At 31.8% G+C, this 17,606-nt stretch overlaps 1 protein-coding gene across 1 annotated transcript in view; it reads right to left on the bottom strand.

Annotated features, from left to right (window-relative positions):
- The window catches only part of LOC108906289 (agrin-like), an 83,622-nt gene that overhangs the window by 60,077 nt on the left and 5,939 nt on the right, over positions 1-17,606 (bottom strand). The gene's annotated exons all lie outside the window — the stretch shown is intronic.

The following is a 17,606-nucleotide window of genomic DNA, read 5'->3' as shown; positions in this document are numbered from 1 at the left end:
TGTCCGAGCGTTTTTCCACAAAACAATTACCTGAATTTTAAACGAATACTATATTGAGACGGATTTATTTTACGCGCTAGTGCGAAAAAGTTAGATTATACTATGTTCCAATAAAACACTATGTTTTATAGCAAGACAAATAACAGTCTTTATTTCTTAAATTTATGAGAGAAAAGTTGGATCTTATTTTACTCACTACTGCCAAAAAGTTACATTTACTTTACGCACCAGTGCGAACTTGATAGATTTATTTTACGCGATAGTGCGAAAGAGTGAGATTTAGGTACTTATGCGCTAGTGCGATAAGGCAAAATTTTTCGTTACGCGTTACATGAAAAAAAATTAATGATGACTGCATATTATGTTCTTTTTGAGACGCCGTGTATACAATTTTCTTATGTCAAAAAAATCCGCAACTAAAAGTATTAATCGGCATGTCCGAGCGTTTTTCCACAAAATAATTACCTTACGCGCTCGTGCGAAAAAGTTAGATTAGACTATGTTCCAATATAAAACTATGTTTTATGGAAAGACAAATAACAGTCTTTCTTTCTTAAATTTATGAGAGAAAAGTTAGATCTTATTTTACTCACTACTGCCGAAAAGTTACATTTACTTTACGCACCAGTGCGAACTTGATAGGTTTATTTTACGCGATAGTGCGAAAGAGTTAGAATTATTTTGCACGTAAGTGTGAGAAAATTGAATTTACTTTAAACACTAGTTTGATATACTTTACGCGCTAGTGCGAAAAAGTGAGATTTAGGTACTTTATGCGCTAGTGCGATAAGGCAAAATTTTTCGTTACGCGTTACATGAAAAAAAAATTAATGATGACTGCATATTATGTTCTTCTTGAGACGCTCTGTATACAATTTAATTTTCTTATGTCAAAAAAATCCACAACTAAAAGTATTAATCGACGTGTTCGAGCGTTTTTCCACAAAACAATTACCTGAATTTTATACGAATTTATTCGTTTCACCATGAACGCCCTGTATTTTAAAGGTGTTTCAATGTAGCGCCATCTACTGCCCGAAAAATATAGTTATTCTGCTCTTTGTAATTTTTATTAGGTTGACATTAATCTTAGTCGTCACATTTTAATGGCATACTTTGTACTGGGAAAGCTTCAAATGCTGACGAGATATTCTCCGAATTTTCGGTTTGTCTAGCTGTCTAGAATGATAAATTGTTTTTTTGCCTTTAGATTTTACGTGGGGTATGTGGGTGTGCGTGTGTTGTTAACTGTTTAAAGTTACTGTCACCCCGTAGGTAGGTATACAGCATTAACGTGTTCGGAATACTGAGTTTTACATTCCTCAAAGAATTCGCCTTTGTAGGTAGTTTAACATAAAATTTCGCGTCGGCTTACCTGGTTCAGGCGCTAAAATACTCCTATCTTAAAACAGTTTATTCAATAATGCAGGTAGTTAAATTATTAACGGCATTACCGAGCTCGCCTGTTTCGGCTTACCGCCTGAGGGTGGACTTCGTACAGACAAGCGGGCGAAACGCCTATGTGGATTTTTTTTTAATTTATAAATAACGCGAGTTGTTGGCTTGTCTGGTCTTAAGATTTATGCCCAATTACTATGTGAGATAATAGAAACTGGAAATATTCTCCACAGCGAAAGAATTCCCCTCCGTCATTTCGAGGAATTTTAACGAATACCTGCACTGTAAAATGTTAATGCCTGATACGGGAACAAAAAATTGCTGAATATTTTCAAATTACGTTTCACTTTATGCGCTAGTGCGAAAATTACTTTTTATTTTACGCGCTGTGTGAAAAAATTAATTTTAATTTACGCAATTGTGTGAAAAAGTTAGATTTACTAAAGTTGTACACTACGCACTAGCGTGAAAAAGTTAAATTTAACTTTATGCATATTGTGAATACTTAAATTTCACTTTACGCACTAGTGCGAAAACGGCGCATTTCACTTTACGCTCTATTGCGAAAAGGTTAGATATAAGTTTACGCAATAGTGCGAAAAAGTGAGATTTACTTTATGCGCTAGTGCGATAAGGCAAAAATTTTTTTTACACATTACTGTGAAAGGATTACATCTTATTTCATTTCACTTTACTCGCTAGTGCGAAATAATTGTTTTATGTGCTAGTACTAAAAGGTTAGGTTTAATTATACACACAAGTGTTCAAAAGTTACACTTTACATAGTGAGTGGAGTTAGTGTTTTACATGCTGTAGTAAATAGTAGATTTAAAAGAAAAACTATTTTTTCGAACTTATTTTACGCACTAGTGCCAAAAAGTTATGTAGTTTATTTGATGTACTAGTTTGAGATGGATTTACTTTACGCGCTAGTGCGAAAAAGTGAAATTTACTTTATGAACTAGTACGATACTGCAAAATTTTTCGTTACGCGTTACTGTGAAAGGATTAGATCTTATTTCATTTCACTTTACTCGCTAGTGCGAAACAATTATTTTACGTGCTAGTACTAAAAGGTTAGGTTTAATTTTACGCACAAGTGTTCAAAAGTTACGCTTTACATAGTGAGTGTAGTTAGTGTTTTACATGCTGTAGTAAATAGTAGATTGAAAAGAAAAACTATTTTTTCGAACTTATTTTACGCACTAGTGCCAAATGTAGTTTATTTGATGTACTAGTTTGAGATGGATTTACTTTACGCGCTAGTGCGAAAAAGTGAAATTAGACTATGTTCCAATAAAACACTATGTTTTATAGAAAGGCAAATAACAAGTCTTTCTTTCTTAAATTTATGAGAGAAAAGTTAGATCTTATTTTACTCACTACTAGTGCGAAAGAGTTAGAATTATTTTGCACGTAAGTGTGAGAAAATTAAATTTACTTTAAACACTAGTGCAAAAAAGTCAGATTTACTTTACGCTCTAGTGCGAAAAGTTAAATAAGACCATGTTTCCATAATTTTTTTATATAATTTTTTTTTCAAAAAAGTTAATTTGATTTTAGGCAAAATTACATTTAACTTTATGGCCTAGTGGAAAAAATTAAATTTACGCCCTAGTGCGAAGAAAATACATTTCACTTAAATTGATTTCATGCACGTGTGTAAAACTTAGACTATAGGTACTATATTACTTGCGTAGAGTTAGTTTTTTACGCCAGTATTAGAGTACTCGTCTATTTAGTACGAAAATATGGAATGTGTAATAAAAATGACAAAATCTGACTGTTTATGCGTTAGTGCGAAAAAAATACACTTCATTTTACGTACTATTGCGATATTATGCACTAATGTGAAAAAGTTTGTTGTACTTTACGCGCTAGTGCGAAAAGTTTTACGCACTGTAGTAGATATCTTTTTAATTTTCAATTTCCTCTAAAATCCCCGATTTGAACCTGCCTGATTTTTATTTCAGAAGCGCCAGGGAGAGAACCTGGACGCAATACCGTTTTTTTTTGTTGAAAATTTGTCATTTTAAATCGTATAAATAAATAAATTTAAGCGTGAATGTAATCTAGAAATAGTGAGTGTCGCTGTGTTTCGTTGTAAAGCTTTGATGAACTGTGATTCCCCAGGGAGGTGCGTTTGGATTGGAGTTTTTTAAATCATAAACGCGAGTCCTTGCATCGAATTCATAATTTATTTAGCGCGGGGGATTTTTATGGCCGCGCGGATTTATGTTATTTTTCCCCGGCCTTAGCGATGTATTTTTGTGATGAATATAACATTTATTTCTGTTTTGAAAATCGCGTCTGTAAATACAAACGTATTTTATTTTTATTCTCATATATAATGGATTTCGCAGCCTTTTAAAGCCCACATGTTGCAAACGTCCCTCTGTTAAACACTTTGCAGCATAAAATATATTTTTTGTTAATGTAAAAATGTCAGCGGAGTCAATCACCGGGGGCCCTTTTCACAAGGCTTAAGGGATGCTGCGGAGAACAATTTTGCATATAAGATTCAATCCCCCCAAATTGATGCCAAGATTTCTGTATGACACTTTTTATGAAGCATTCGATATATTATATTTATTAAATTTTATTCTAGATATATGTTCCTCCCCTGCGTCTTTTATTAATTTGACGATTTAGACGTTTTTTTTATAATATTGGACACATTCTACCGCCCAAACTTTTGTAATATGACAATTTTGGCATTTTGCATGCAACCCTTATCATCCTTATGTTACGTTGATGTCAATAAATAACCTATCCTATTGGGACAGCTTTCCACATTTTCCTCATGTATCTGTTACTTATTTTAACCTCCCTAGCACAACGGCTATTTCGTATACTGATGTATTGTTGCAAATATTACCCTTCCATGTTATTACAATTTTAATATTCTGCAATTTATAACAGAGATATTCAACGTTTATATCTAAAAAAGCATTGCAGCGTGAGTAAAACACTAACTTTATAGATACGCTGAACATCCAATTTTTTACACTAGTGTGTAAAGTATTTTTACATTAGTGTAAACGAACACTATGTTATGCCGTATGTTCTTCAATAATTATACAGACATCACTTAAGTTTTTCTCTCAAGAACCTACAACATTTCTAGTTTAAAAAAATAAATGAACGTCGCAGCGTGCGTAAAACACCAACTTTATGCACGCTTTACACTATGTAAAATCTGATTTTTCTCGCTGCAGCGTACATAAAACACTAACTTTACGCACGCTTTACACTATGTAAAGTATTTTTCTCGCTGGTGTGTAAATATGTTTCACACTAGTGCATGCGAACACTAATTTATTATAAATAAAACATAATTAATATAAACTTAATATAAAATAATAAAACTTAATATAAACATCACATAAAAGTTTTTCCTCAAAAACCTACAGCATTTCCAGCTTAAAAAACTGAACATTGCAGCGAGCGGAAAACACTAAATTTATACACGTTGTACTCTATGTAAAACCTAATTTTTTCACACTAAAGTGTAAAGTAAATATTTTTTACATTAGTGTAAGTGAATACTATATTATGCAATATGTTCTTTACTACGAATAATTATACAAACGTCACATAAAAGTTCATTCTCAAAGATCTACAACATTTGTAGCTTAAAAAGAATTAGGAAACATTCCGTCACACACTAACTTTACGTACGCTGTACATGCTTGTCACACTAGTGTTTAAAGTAAATGTATTTCATATTAGTGTATGCAAATGTCTATGTTATCCAGAGTGTAATGATATAAAAATCACAAAGGTATTTTCTCGAAGACCTACTTTACATATTCCGTACACTACGTAAAATCATTTTTTTTCGCACTAGTGCGTAAATATTTTTCACGTTAGTTTATGCAAACATTATGTTATATCCCTTAATAATTATACTTATACAAACGTGAGATCAACATTTGTGACCCAAAAAATTGAAAAACATTGCAACGTGTGTAAAACACTAAATTTACGCACGCACTACGCAGTCTTTTTTCGCATTAGTGCGTAGAGTAAATTTTTTCATACAAGTGAATGCGCAATTAAATTGTTTATATTTCAGTTTGTCACTGTGACAATTACTAGCAACTGTCGTATTAGATCGCACGGCCAAATTGTTAAACTGGCAATTATTTGGTAATAACTGCTAAATAATTAAAAAATTACTTATGCGAGGAAACAGCTAATGATTGCCTTACTGTTTCATTTCACTTGCGCGTAAAATAAGTTACTTAGTGCGCTATGACGTAGTGAAACACTTTACGCACTATCGTGTAAAGTTATTTTACAATAGCGGTTTACTTATTTTGGAACACCCTATATGAGGCGCATAGAAGCAATATTTACTAAAATATGAATATAGCGCTCCTTGATGTTATGTGAGGTCTGAGTGGAACCAATTTTTTAAATTCTTACTGGCGAACTAAAACAAATCGCATGTAGTAGTCTCCTGAAAAGTTCACAATAAACTTCTTCCGTATGCGTTCCCATTTGTATATTCGCTTCTGAATTCCCATAGCAATGCATTTTTATTGTTTTATATGGACACAGAGGAAATGTCGTATATTTAGTAACGTTCCGTTTTGCTAGGAGTGATACAAAAACGAAAAATCAATAAGGTATTTCAAGAAGGAATTTTATGTACAAGAATGGGGTACAGAAATTGTTCATTTCTAATAAATCAGGACTCTGGAACTTAATAGCAATATTTCAATAAGAGCGGACCCGGCATAAATTATTAATAAGTCTGATATTTCGAGCATGGCAAAATTCGAAAGGGTGTCAAATTTTTACAGAAATTCCCTTACATTTTTTTAAGTATTTTTTCTTTAAAATTTTCGGGGCGCGTTATTCATGCACTAGTGCCTAAAAAATTATTCTTTAACAAGTACGACAGTTTACCTTGACAAAATAAAACATAAACACTAGTGCGTAAAATTTGTACACTAGTGTACAAAGACTGATATTACGCACTGTACGACGTTTACAAATTTTCAATTAATTTCAAATTCAAACATTCGTCTCGAAGTAAGGTTTTGTATAAAGCTTTGTGTCGCTAAAAGGCAACAGCGCATTATTGAGGGCAATTTGAGGTTGCCTTGGAACGATTGCTATAGAAACAAATGAAAAGGATATTTGATTTGAATTTCTCGTCAGCCAGAGGAAAGAACCCATTTAGAGCTTCATCAGGTGAAAACTTATTCGGTTTCCTTTGTAAATGTTGCAAAGGAACGAACAAGTTTCGGTTTAAAGAAATAATTTTATCATTCCTCTTCGAATCTCAGTGCGAATTTATTTTCTTTTTTTTTCGTGCCATTTGACAGAACTAATTTTTCCAGGAATATCTTTGTGCTTGGCTTGTATTAAAAAACTTATATCGTAGGTACGGCCGTGGATAATATTCCGCCTGCGTTTTCGTTTCGTTGTTGACTTTTGAAGGAAAGAGTTAACACAACAGAAATTAGTATGCGGAAAGGCAAGAGCTATACTAATTTGAATCTCATTAAGTGGAAAAACCAATAAAATTTTTCTTTTACTTGAGGGAAACAACGTTTTAAATTTCTTTTAGGAGCCTTATTCGCTGTTAATAAGCGAATTCTAAATGTTCATTGCATGGATCTTATTTTTGCTACGAAGAATAAGCCCTTCCTGCACCCTTAAAAAATTACTCAATTTCCTATATTCAAGTGATCTCTTAAAAGAGTCACAGGTCTTTTGGTCCGGACATCTCGGTGGTTATCACGTATTAAAAAAGTGAATAAGTAACAGAAAATCAAAAAAAAAATTACTGGACCTTTTAAAACTTAAGCAAATTAATACGAAGCGTTCGAACGTTGAAGTGAAACAGCTAATTTCCTCAGTCGTCTGAATCTTGCAATAGCTTTCAAAATCAAAGTGCAGCGCATTCCAACTTTATTAACAAAGTGCTGTGAATGGATGAGTGAGTGAATACTGAATTCGAAAAAAATTATTATCCTTATTCATTTGTTTTTATTAACAAATAAATAATATTTGTTTGTATTTAAAATGTAAAATATATCTTGTTCCTACATGTGTCTAGATAAAAAGGTTTTTATCGTCGTTCACTATTAAAAACGCAGTAAATGCTAGGTTAGTGACCGAATACGGTAGGTCAAGATTCACTCTTGATAAACCTTTGTAAGTCAGCGGTCAGGGGCGGTCCGAAGTGGGGTTTAAATAATGAATTGAAAATATTCTACTCATTTTCCATATCTCCCCTTAATATGAATGACATTATGACTGAATCACCCTGTATATACGGAAAAAATACATTTTATGGAAGATTCGGAATTCATATTTTTGGGCCACGCAGTAATAATTCATCAGTGAAATACTCTAAATTGAATATCTGTTTAAGAAAACGTTTTGATTGAAAACGATAGGAGTTGAGTTATGAATATTAAAATTCCGTTTTCGCCATCACTGTTACTTTGGGCTCAGTTCAACGCAGCAGTAATATTAAATTATTTAATGTCGTACTTTTTGTCGAAATGTGTAATTTATCACTTAAACACCTTTAATTTGATGTTGCGACATTAGCAATGCTTAGTACGTTGTGGGGATAATTTTTCCTTTCCTTTCTTTCAATTTTTTTACTTTGAATAATATCTATTCATTCCCCGAACACCTCGGACAAACTTAAAATATGCAATATCTACTTCACAGATCAACGCACGCCAGTGTATGTATTTCAGTACACTAGTGCGCAGCTTGAAGCGCACTAAACCGCACATTGCAGCGCACTAGTTCTCAGGATACTGTCGTGGTTCGCTAGCTTTTGTTTTATATGGCGACATAGCCCCACGTTGGGCGCCATGCCGTGGTTGTGTGTAGCTAGTTTTATTTTTATCCGGCAGTATGACCCTACGTTGGGCGCCATGTCGCGGAACGGTGGTGGTCCTCTCCTGGGTCGGTCCCGGCTGTTGAGACAATAGAACAATTTTTATCGTCATAGACAAAGTGTATAAATACAAATATATCGGGAAAATAAAAGGCTGTTTTAAACTCTCTTCGCTATTTGTAAAATATGGAGCGAATTTTTTTAACCGCGCTTTATGTTCTCTGCCTCTTTTATGTTGTGTACCTACTGTTCCACACAATAATTTGTTACCCGTTTTATGTGTAAATGTGTAAATAAAGTAATACGCCGCTAATAAAAAATAATTGTATTCTTTATGGAGATATTTGGAAAAGCGTAGGTAAATCATATTTCGGTATTTTTTTATACATTGTATTGTTTTCACATGTTTTAATATGTGATTTGAAAATGAAACGCACGTTAAAAATTAAATTCGGCGACCATAAGGATCGGCAGATTTGATTCCCTTGGATTTTTCTGAACTTTTGAGAAAACGCATAGAAATTTGTATTTAATACTAATATTAGGTATATACAGTGTAGGAAAGTACCGATGGTCTATCAGAAGTTACGTGAGAGCGATAAAGTAAGCCATAGAAATCCATGTGATAGACAAGGATGGCTATAATGAAGGCGTCTAATAGTCAACGCCCATTTCGCCCTTCCACAAATAAGGAGTGGATCTTATTTGCGGAAGGGCGAAATGGGCGTTGACTATTAGGCGCCTTCATTATAGCCATCCTTGTCTATCACATGGATTTCTATGGCTTACTTTATCGCTCTCACGTAACTTCTGATAGACCATCGGTACTTTCCTATGCTGTATATACCTCTTAATTTGATATTCGTGTATTAATTAGTATGAGCGCATAATTTGATTATGTTTTGTTCGCTTAGTTGCTATCAACATGGTGCAGATATTGATGGATGTTGATATCAAGCATGAGATCTAGTAGGCTACGTGTGGTTGCTATATAAGGTGTTTTGCCACTGATATTTAACTAAAATTTACGCATGGTTGTAATAGATACAGGCGTCTTTGGAAAAGAATAACGTAATTTTTTGCAAAACACTGCATTTTTTTTAAAGAGCCCGGTATTATTTTAGAAATATATGTTTTTATTAAATTATGACGGTATAATTGTTAATTTACAGTTTAAAAATTTGTGAGATGTGACAAATTTAAATAGGAGCAGTTTATTTTTAGCCCTGGTGTGTAAAACATTTTCTCACTAGTGTGTAAAATATGTATGCACTAGTGCGAAAAAGTTCTATTTTACACACTGGGAATGTGCGTTTTTTACGTATAGTGGTAATCTTTTTGAAAAAGGGTATCATTTAAATTTCGCAAATATATTATTAATCAATTTTTTTTCAATACTTAGTGCAATAGTCTTTTCAGTCATTTTCTAAACTTTGTACTATTTAAACTAATATTAATTGCTTACTTAAATATGTGGTTAGGGAGTTTTATATTATTATTTAGTATCAAAAAGCTTCTTTTGACTAGATACACGATAAATATTGCGAAAAATCCGTATAAAAGCACTTTATAGATAAAAATTTTAAAAGTACATCTATTTCTATTAAATTACTAGTGCATAATTGTCAATTTCACAGTTTGAAAAGTTGCGAGATGTGATAAATTGAAATAGAAACATTTATTTTTCGTACAAGCGTATAAAATATATTACGTACTAGTACGCAAAACATTTTCGCACTAGTGTATAAAATATCCTACGCCCTAGTGCGTGAAACTGTTTAGCACTGATATGTAAAATATTTATGCACTAGGGCGGAAAAGTTAAATTTTATTGTAAAAATCAATCAGTAACAACGCAGTGGCGTCGATATGCGTATTTGTTTCATGAAGTTGTGCTGTTAAATAAAATTAAATCTTACGGATTTGTTTTAAAACCGTTCTATAACTCGGAAGTCGTAAAATATTTTCGCACTAGCGTATAAAATAAATTACGCACTAGAGCGCAATACGTTTTCGCACTAGTGGTAACATAATTCTGCACTAGTGCGAAGAAGTTAAATTTTATTTTAAAAATCGATCAATAGGAACACAGTGACATAGATGTGCGTATTTGTTTCACGAAATTTAAAAATTAAAAGCTTACAGATTTGTTTTCAATCCGCAAAACATTATCCCACTAGTTTATAAAATACGTTATTTATTTTTTCGTACAAGCGTATAAAATATATTACGCACTAGTGCGCAAAAGATTTTCGCACTAGGGTATAAAATATATTACGCAATAGTGCGTAGAATATTTTCGAACTGATATGTAAAATATTTATGCACTAGGGTGGAAAAGTTAAATTTTATTGTAAAAATTAAACATTAACAACGCAGAGACGTCCGTGTGCGTATTTGTTTCACGTAATTGTGCAGTTATACAGAATTAAAGCTTAGGGATTTGTTTTAAAACAGTTATATGACTTGGAAGTAACAAGATATCTTTCGCACTAGTGGTAACATATTTCTGTACTAGTGCGAAAAAGTTAAATTTTACTGTAAAAATCTATCAATAGGAACGCAGTGACGTCAGCGTGCGTATTGGTTTCACGAATTGTGCATTTATACAAAATTAAAGCTTACGGATTTGTTTTAAATCCGTAATACAACTTGGAAGCCGTATCGATCGCCCGCACTAACGATTTGAAATAAAATAAATTACAGCATATTCCGGGAAGCTCCCCGTCAAAGTTGATTACATAATAAATATGTGATTTTCTGGAAATGAAATTCTGAAACAGAATTTACAGCTCACAAGCAGAAATACTAGTGGAGAATTTTTAGTTAAAAATGGCATACTCGTTTCGGCTTATGAAATAACAAGCGAAACGAGGGATTCGCTTTATTTTAACTGATAAGTATTTAATAAACCGAAACTGTATCTCAGCTGTTGAATATTCCCCCGAAACGAACCGCTGTTATAATTGAGTGTTATCAAAAAATTATGTGTTTTAATTAACGAAATATCCCCGTTGTACCCCAAAATAATGTCATCATTATGTTTTACCGCACGGCGTATTTAATCTGAACAGTGCATTGAGCCACATTGGAACTTGTAGTTTATCTGTCTATGGTAATTTTGTTATAATTTATTCAAACTGGTTTAACAAAGTTATACATGCAGTGTATAAAGTTTGACAATAATGTTAGCGATATTATTCTCCGTCTATTTCGATAAACGCTTACAGACAACGTTTAGCACTTAATTTAAAACACATTTCAAGCTAGGCATTGTACGCCAAACAAACCGTTTTAGCGCGTTGTCGATGTTTAATTTTTTTTCACTGCTCTCACATAAGCCTCTAGATAAATATTCCAACTGAAGCTATGAGATCTAGAAGTCGTAGATCTGCGTATCGAGGTGGCTACTGTAATAAAATTGTTTCGCAAAGATCTGATTTTAATTTACGTACTGACTCTTTGTACACTAATATCTACACTCATAAAAATTTTATGTGTGCCTTTTGGCAAAAAACAGTTTTTTATTAACATATTAATGTTAATTATCCAAGCAGTGGCGGCTGGTGAGATCTCAGGTATGCCATATATTAATAACCAGACATGGGATACCAACTTTTGTAGAAGGAGACCGATTTTACGCAGACTCGGAAAATGTTGTCTGTCAGGGAAACGCCTTCTATACTCTGCTGCAGCGGCATTCGCATTTCGTAAACATTCTCTATATAAAACCATCATTTCCGCATATTCAAAATTCGCAAAATCAGCCATTACGACGGACACGCGAAACAATCCGAAATAAACTGCGGGTTGTATTGCATTCTGCATACATTCTACATATCCCCTCTCCATATGTATGACGTGGTCCCCAAGTTTGAGGAAAAACAATGCGGAAGATGCGGGTAACGGTGGTAGATTTGAATATTTTATTATTACTTTTGTGGCAACACTATATGACGTCACAAATGAATATAAACATGCCTACTGAACAATTAGTACAGTTCTCTACACACGCGCGGTAATATTACATCGGGTGACCACATGATTAATCTGATTGGTTGAGCCAATTAAGGTCATGTAAATTCGCACGTTTAAAAAGAAACGTGCAATTTTAAACAATGTATCATGTATGTTCAATTCATTTATATCTTTTGTGTATAAAAACCATTACAAATATGTAAAAGCTTTTGTGAATTTCCGTATATCGGAACCGGTTTTTTTGCTCCCTGTGTATTTTCCGAAGTTTCCGGGTAATTTTCATAATTCTTACGGGCAAATTTGTTCCCGTCCCAAATCCAAACTTTAATCTAGTTATAATTTATAGTGGAACAAAAACGAGCAAGGAAATATCGAGAAAGGGTACTGATTAAAGGAATAACACTGTATTTAAATTAGCCAAACTAAGTTAATTATTAAGCTGGGCTCGATCGAAGGCTCTAAAGTTTATCAAAGATACTACTATAGAGTTCGCACTTATTAAGCCGCCTAGATGCGGAAATGCTTAGGAAATTATATCCTCGGCTATCACGATTTTGTTCCGTAATAATGCGATTATTTCTAGATTTAAGACCGTTGTTTTCGTTTATTTGGCTTACGTTCTAGAGTCATATTTAAGAAATAATCTGTGAACAACTTTTAAAAAAGGAGTAACTCATAAGGCGTGCTAAAATTGCCTATTATTACAGTGCCGTTACAAATTGTACTAGAAATATAAAAATTAAACTAATACAAAACAATTTTAAAGTTGCAAATTTTTTTAGTTTGATGGTTTTAAACTTAACACCTTAATTTAGAAACTGAAGAAAATATTATAAATTACATTAAAGACAGTCCATTTACGCTCCAGTGCGTAAAGTACTGCGTTTTATGCGCCAGTGCGTAAAGTACTGCGTCTAAAATGAATGAATTTTTTCATTAAAATTGTCGAATTATGCTAAAATCAAGCTGCAATTTAAAATTTACGAATATAAAGATAAGGTTTAAAATTTTCAATATGATGTTTCAAATTTTGACTTAATTTCAAATTTACGGGTGTCTATAGATATCAGTTTCAAGCTGGAACATAAGATTTCATGTTTTAAGTTAGTTTTTTAAATTAGAACTTTAAATTTCATCCTATACTGAAAATTCTAAGTTCCGGATTGATTATATCATTTCTCACATGAATTTCAAGTTGTTATAAATCAATCGAATTACAGCTTGAATTTCATGTTTTAAATAAAAAAATTAAAAATTTAAATTTCGTGCCTGAATTTTAATCTAATTGGAATTACCATTTCTGTGCTTTTAAATTTTGTTGGAAGATAGAAATATAAATTTCGAATTGGTTATTGAAATTTTAATTTGGAATTAAAAATGTTTTGCTTGAACTCAGAATTTCAAGTTCTTTTCTAAATTTAATGTCAAAATACCACGTCTTCATTTTGCATTTTGTCTAAATTGCAGAATGAATATTGAATATTGACATTGTTCTACGCACTAGTGCGTAAAGTATTTTTTTTACGCACTACTCAAAATGAATGGATTTTTTATCTTAAATTTCGAACTCTTAAAAAAATCGGGTTCAAATCGAATATAAAAAAAGTTTCAAATTTTAAACTTGATATTTCAAATTCGATAATTTAAATTTTAAATAATTTAAAATTTATGATTTTTTACATTTGAGGAATTTCAAGTTGCAACTCGAAATTTCTAGTTCTAGATTTACGAAATCAGAATTTTGATTCGAAATTTCAAATAGAGCGACGAATAACTTAAAATTTCGTATTGAACTACATAATTTGACGTTCCAACTTGATATTTTAAATTCAAGCATGACGTTGTGATTTTCAGATTAAATAGGAAAAATAAACCTCGAATCGAAAATTAGTGAAATATATAGAATTCGAGTTCAAACTTGTTTAATATCGAAATAAATCAGTAAATAGTAATAGAAACAATTTTTTTATAACTGAAATTAGTAAATAAAATAACGGGTAGGAATTTGATTTTTATCGAAATCCTTACAATTTCGATCGAGGTATAGTCAATTAGGTTCAAATTCGAAATTTGCAAATCTAAATACGAAATTTTGGACTTAATAACTCAAATTGAATCGTGAAATTTCGAAATTATGATTTAGTTTTAAATTTATTCAAATTGCAGTTTGAAATTAAAAGAAAATTGCGAATTCAAATATGAAATTTTAATTCGAAATTTTTTACGTTCCAACATAAATTTAAAGCTCGTAGATGAAGCTGCAAATAGAAATGTGAAATATAAGTTTCCTCTTCAAATTTCATAATCAAACAATTGCAAATATGAACACGAAAAATAACCTAAGAAAATTTTCAGAAGTGTAGTAAAATTTTATTTCCCCCTATATTTGAGGTACTCGTAGGTTTACAAGAATCTTCACGTTTTGTTCTATTTTTGTAGCAATTTAGTTTTCGTCAGAAACTTTTTGTGTAAATTCGAAAACGTGAACATCGCTGGGTATTTCAGATAACCATGTCATACAGGTAAAATGTAACATTTTTCGTCGATTATCCCTTACGTTTTGAACGTATGCATGCAAATATTAAACGGTATTCGGAGTAATGACGCACGCCGAGAGAATAAAACTAATCTTATTACCAAAATGAAAAACTACAGAGATGACCATCCCTGGAGTTTTGAACATATTTTCAAGAGATAATGCCAAATATGTGAGTCTCTCATTTCCCTCGAGAGAAAACAGCTACTATTTTCTCCACTCGTTGGTCCTTAAATAGATAGTTACTGCCCAGGCTGTGACCTCGTAAAAATATTATCTGGTTATAAAGCTCCTAGAGAGGAATTATCACGTTTTATATTTCTTATACCGGGACATCTGACGGCTGCGGATGGTGTCAAGTAAATACTTGAAATTGCAACTGTAATTTATTATTGCAGGAATTATATATCGCGCGCACTTTATTAAGAACAGAAATTGAAACCTTGTTTCGTCTAACAGGTACCACAATATTTGTGTAGATGCGACTGCACAAAAGGACGATTGCGTCTATTCAGAACCTTAAGAATGTAATAAAATATGTAGCATTGAAATAACGCCTATCAGTTTAAGAATATGAAAATTTAGCATATTCAGAATATTAGGAGCATCTATGACATTCTGAATTTATTTGTAGTGGATTTTTTCGCCGATCTTGTAGGCTGATAAAAGAAAGTCGAATTAATAATTCTTGTTGAGGAATTCGGACCATCGGGTATCCTCTATGTACTTTGAAGGATATTTTAAATGACGAAGTCGCGTACTTTCGACTTCACTTCAATATTTATTGTTGCCAGGGTTCCAAATGATTAAAGCATAATCCAGTTTGGAACAAAAGAATGATACAGTAAATTTAAAAGTTGAGTACCATCAAATCCCATTGAATTCCGAATAACAAAGCCCAAGCTTCTGTATGCAGATAAAACAATATTATTAACAACGCTACTTAAAACTAAACAGAACTTCTGAACTCAACTACCCTAGTTCAAGCAATATTCTTTACTTTGTAATTGATGTGAACAGGAACTTCATTCTTATTGAAAGACAAAATGTTACTTTCGTTAATGTTTAGAGAGGGCTTATCCAGAGAACACTATTCATTAATTTTATTAAGATTACTTTGAAGTGGTTCACATTCGTAACAGTTGTTCACAGCATGATACAATTTCATAGGTATCATCAGCATAGAGCAACAAGTAAACATCAAGATCAACAGTGTATCATTAATACATAAATTAAATAAGAGTGGCCCAAGTATTGACCTTTGAGGCGCATCGGATGAAACCAGAAACATGTTAGACTTAAAACCGTGACATATTACTTTCTGTTTGTTCGGTGGAAAGTTAAAAATAAAATTAAAATAGTATGGTATCCCACACCACACCCCACACCAAAAATTTTTTATATTTTTGATATCTGTAAGCATTTCAGCCCTAACAATATAAATCTCTTTTTAATTAATTACAACAAAATGGATATTCCACTCTAACCCTCCAACTTTGTCATCTCGTTGTTATTAAATTTAAATTAATTGCGATAAAAGCAAAGCGATAACAGATAAATTCAAATATGTTTAAAAAAGTTTTCTACTTATAGGCTCTTCAAGTTTAAGTTTAAAACTTCAAGTTCTAATTTGAATATTTGTCTTCACGTCTGCAACAACTTGTTATAGTGTTTGTTTTCCTATAGATACGAGTTTTAGAATTTTAAATATGATATTCTCATGTAAAACATGAAATTTTGAGTTCTAATTAGTAATTTTAATTTAAAACCTGATGTTTCGACGTCTAATTATGAAATTCAAGTATATTTTAAGTTTCAGTACAAAATTTACAAGTTATGAAACTTAAGTATGACATTTATAGTTCTTATTTGAATATTAATTGTGTACCTAGAAGATATTTTAAGTTTCAACTTGAAATTTTGAGTTCCAACAACGAATTTTTGTTGAAATCCCTTGTTCAGACAAGAATTTTGAATTGATTCGACTTAAAACAAGACATTTTAATTTAATTAGAAATTTCAATTTAAAACATATCTTGAGTTCTAATTTTGAAATTCAAGTTTCAGAACTATATAAAGTTTACTAATAAGTACAGAAATAACGCGAAAAGTTCCAATTCAAAATATCAAGCTTAACCATGAAATTTCGAAGTCCCAACTTGAAATTGAGTTCCAACTTGAATTTCAAGTTAAACTAGTTACAGTGCAAAATTTAATAGTACATATGGTAGTGTATGATAATTTCAGTTTAAGGGTGAAATTTCGTGTTCGTCTTTGAAAATTCAGATTAAGATATGAAATTTTGAGTTCCAAATTTAAGTTAAATTTAGAGTTTTACTATAAAATTTATATGGACCGAAATAGTATTATGAAGGTGAACTTGAAATGTGCTGGAGTATGAAATTTCGATTCTCATAAAATTTTGAGATTGAAATTGAAACTAAACTTCAAGTTTACAAGTTCCAACTTGAAATTTTGAGTTCCAACTTGAAATAGAATTTCAAGTTCAGGTTTAAAACTTGAAGTTCTAATTTGAAAACTTTTTGTACCGACCAAAGTCTTCACGTGTTTTTTTTTATTTTTTATTTTTTTGAATCGAAATTTTAAGTTTCAACTTGAAATTTTGAGTTCCAACAACGAATTTTTGTTAAAATCTCATATTCAGACAAGAATTTTGAATAGATTCGACTTAAAACAAGAAATTTTAATTTAAGTAGAAATTTCAATTTAAAACATGATATTTTGAGTTCTAATTTTGAAATTCAAGTATTTTTTTAGGATTCAGAACAATATAAAGTGTACTAATAAGTACAGAAA

Source organism: Anoplophora glabripennis, unplaced genomic scaffold, assembly GCF_000390285.2.
Source record: "Anoplophora glabripennis isolate ALB-LARVAE unplaced genomic scaffold, Agla_2.0 scaffold32, whole genome shotgun sequence".
Taxonomy (NCBI): domain Eukaryota; kingdom Metazoa; phylum Arthropoda; class Insecta; order Coleoptera; family Cerambycidae; genus Anoplophora; species Anoplophora glabripennis.
The sequence above is the reverse complement of the archived record's forward strand: the minus strand, read 5'-3'. Positions and strand labels throughout refer to the sequence as shown.